Below are 4219 nucleotides of genomic sequence, written 5' to 3' on the forward strand. Positions count from 1 at the left end.
GGTCTTGGCACTGTGGTAGGTGTTGAATTTGAAGGACTTAGTCCCCAGAGGCCCTGGTCATTTCCCAACATACCAGCAACTTCCACTCGTCCCCCCACCCAATTCAGTCCAAAAGCATCTTCTCAGATTTGATGGCACAGCTGAGACCATAAGAGGAAAGCCCCTGGGGGACCAAGAGCTGAGCCTGTGGCTCTGGAGGAGGATCTTGGCCCAAGTGACCAGTTTTCCCCAGGAGGAAATGGCCCACTGCGGGCCCAGACTGCCCCCTAGTGGTTTCATGTTTATAAGCGATAGTGCAGCCCAGAGGCTGGGGCGGCTGGGGAAACAGCTGCTTTAGATAGGGTTTCTTTGACCATTATTTAAGTTCTTTCACCTGGTCCCGGGCTGGAAGGACAATGGAAAGGTCCTCGCATTTCTTTCAGAAAGTTTCCAGTCTAATGAATTCAGAAACGTGGGGAAGGCAGGCCTGAGAAGGGATCTCAGTAAAATTTAGTCCTTCAACAACATCCTTCAGCCCCTCAATCATGCTCCCTTGGCAACCTGGTTGGAGGTGCACCATCCCTGCCTTCTCGTGCTTACTATAGGGACAGGGTGGGTGCCTTCTACCTGCAGAGTCCTCACGGGGACAGGGTATTCATGCAGCCTGGATTAGCCAAGCCCAGGGCTCTGGCCTGAAGCCACCAGGCTCTACGGCCCACACCCACCAGAGGAGCACCCTTACCTCTATTGCCCAGAGAAGCCTTCGAGGTGGTCCCAGGCAAGGACCCTGCAGAAGTGCTGCCATGCTTCAGTGCCCCGCTTCCTTCATCATAACTGTAACATCACTACTGTTTGGGATAATGTTAAATAAAAAGGATCAGACACTAAGTTGTAAGTCTCAAGACAGTGAAGGAGACCATGAAAACACTTGTGTTAAAGCAGTAACATTCTGTGACTTCTTACTCCTCTTAGAAACATTTTCTTTAGTGTTATTATCTTTATAATTTAAAAAAGCCACTGTGGTCTGATCAAGACCTTCAGTGGTGGGATGTGCTGTTTCCCAACCTCTGCCATCATGAGAGATGAGAGCATTTACCTGAAGGTCATCATCAGACCTTGAGCTCCCAATGGGTCAGAGGCAGTGGCCAGAGCAACTTCCCAGCCTCTTCCAATGCATAGAATCACTGCTTCTCCACCTCTCCCTTCACCCGGGCTGTGAATTCAGTGCCCCACCCTGCGCAGGACCAGGCTGCTCTGTGTTCTCAGTACACCACCAGGGGGCGGGGAAGTGTCTGGACGGATCTTAGGGCACAAGGGTCCGCCCCTGCTCTCCTATGACTCTCCTAAGGATGCAAAGCGCCCCTAATGGGGATGTACGTAAAGGAGTAAATGGAGGCCATTCAGCATCCCCTGTCCTTGGTGGGCCTTGAGGCAGTGTGCCGGGTCCCCCTCCCTTCTTGGAAACCTGGTGTTTTCAGGTGGACCTCAGTGGATTAGCGTAGGGATAGGACATCAGAGGACTTGGGGCCCAGGAGCTCCGTAGCACTGGGGGGGTGGGGGGCAGCAGGGGGTGGGGAAGACCGAATGACACTGGGGAAAGGTGAAAACAGGGTTATGTGAGACAGACTGAATTTAATTTATGTTAATGTAGACATGCACGCCTGCTGGCAACGTTCCTAGCATGCTAAAGCTGATACTTCTGTAGTTTTTCTCGGTATCACTTGTAAGATCAGTCAGAACATGCTGTGACAGTTGTGTGTCGGGTACTACTTTTTCCCACTAAGAAAGAAAATGAGTAGGAATTGTGTGCTTTGTCTTAAAATCATTCTGTATTTTTTCTTTTATAAATAAACTCTGAAAATTTGAAAATTGGTGTCCTTTTATACATTAATAAGTAAATAATAAAAATACACACCAACTAATTTCAGTGACAGTTACTTATTGAATTTTTTTCAATACTATTCACTTTGAGTATAGACGTATATAAATTTTCAGTTTTTAAAAATTCTTCTTGAAGCAGTCCTGTGTGTGTGTATTTTCCTGCATTTTTCAGGGAGATTTTTTAAAATGAAAATGTCCATTAACCTTGCTTATTTTCACAGTAATTACTGTATTCTGACCACATCCATTTTATGTCCCTACCACAGTAAGAACTTTTATTCTTTAATGATTTAAAATATTGCAAACAGAAAAATGTAGAGAATAAAATAATAACCACCACTTAGCTTTATCACATCTCAGTAGATGTATCTGATTCAGATTTGTTTTCTTTTTAATAGATGAAATATATAAAACAGAAACAAACTCAGAGATAGAGAATATCAACTTGTGGTTGCCAGGGGGGAGTTGGGTGGGAAGGGATAAACTGGGAGTTTGAGATTTGTAGGTATATATAAAATAGATAAGTTTATACTGCATAGCACAGGGAAATATATTCAAGATCTTGTAGTAGCTCACAGTGGAAAAGAATATGAAAATGAATATATATATATATTCATGTATGACTGAAAAATTGTGCTCTACACCAGAAATCGACACATTTTAAACTGACTATAAACTCAATTTTAAAAAAAGAGATGAAACATTATGTATGTCCCCCTTCCCAGTCCCTTGCTTCCCAAAATAACTACTTTCTAGATTTTATTTTAAATCTCATTTCCTCTGGAATAGCTGATACTTAGCAATGATTTTTCTTCATTTAATAAATTCTTTATAGCTCACTTCCTAGCAAATTAGGAAGGGATATTTTGGAAGCCACTCAAAAAAAGGAGTGTGTATGTGCAGACATCAGCTGGCAGGCAGACAGGCTGGGGGGGGGGGGCGCCTGCTGTCCCAGCGAACGGAAGAGTGTGTTTGGGGGTGTTGGGATAATTATTTATTATAAAAGAAGATATTTAAGAAGAAAATATTCAGGGGAATCTATGCAGATGTTTATCTGGACTCATTAAGTCAGAAATTTGAATGAAGGTATTTGTGGAAATCCATCCAGGGGAACAAAAACCGCACTTCATCACTTCCACGTGCTTGCTGCGTGGTGCTGTTACGTTAATTTATTTAATTCTTCAACCACTGAGGTAGGTATCAGTGTTATCTTCACCTGACAGATAAGGAAACCGACATAGAAAGGCTGAATGACTTGTTCATGGTTACACAGCTAGGAGTCAGGATTTGTGCTCAGGGACTACGGAGCCAAGCTCACCTCGTTAATTCTAGCCTATACCGTGCCCGGCCATCAGCCACAGCCCCACGCTGAGCCAGACATCTGCCTGCTCTTGAACCCCACATTCGGACACACACATAAAGCTGGGTACTCAGTGTTGGGCTTGAGTCTGTTTCCTCCCACTTTTCAAACTCTTCCTTACAGATGGTTCCTTTCAGCACACACATGCAAAATCTCCCTTATCTTTAAACAAGTTAAAGACCTGCCCTGTTTTTTTCTCAGTCAAGTTGCTAGTGTGTCACACCCCAGCAATTCTGATTAAATTAGTCTAGGCTGTGGCTCTAAGAAGGTACTCCTCCTCCCCACTAACAAGGTAGTGTCAGAGAAGGTCAAATGAGGAGCTAGGATTCTCATCCCCACCTGGCAATAACAAATTCCCTTTCTGTGGGTTCAATGGAGACCATATGGGTCTCCTCTCCCTCCTTGCTGGAATGGAATTAAAGGGGTCCAACTGATAGTTTCCACCTCCATCCAGTAGTAATAAGAACTCTTCCTTCCCATTCAGGGTGATTTCATGAGAGATTTAGTAGGAAACTTGAACTTCAACCCCTATCTGTCAATAGCAATGCAGAGTCTCTGTCTCTTAACTAGTGTAGGGTCAAAGGAGACCTGCTGAAATAGAAAATTTAAATATTTAGTGTTTCATAATAACATATCCAGAGTGTACTAACAGCCACCAACACTGAGACGACAGAGATGTCGGAATTATCTGTCAAAGATTTTAAAGCAACCATCATAAAATGCTTTAACAAATAATTACAAACACACTTGAAACAAATGAAAAAAATAGTAAGTCTCAGCAAAGAAACAGAAGATGTAAATAAGAACCAAATAGAAATTTTAGAACTGAAAAATAACCAAAGTGAAAAACTCACTGGATGGGCTTGACATTGGAATGTAGATGACAGAGGAAAAATCAGTGAACTTGAAGAGGGAACAGAACTTAATCTAAACAACAGAGAGAAAATAGACAAAAAAAAATTTAACAGTGCCTCAGGGACCTACGGGATTATAACAAAA

This window comes from Camelus bactrianus, chromosome 27 (assembly GCF_048773025.1).
Source record: "Camelus bactrianus isolate YW-2024 breed Bactrian camel chromosome 27, ASM4877302v1, whole genome shotgun sequence".
NCBI classification, from domain to species: domain Eukaryota; kingdom Metazoa; phylum Chordata; class Mammalia; order Artiodactyla; family Camelidae; genus Camelus; species Camelus bactrianus.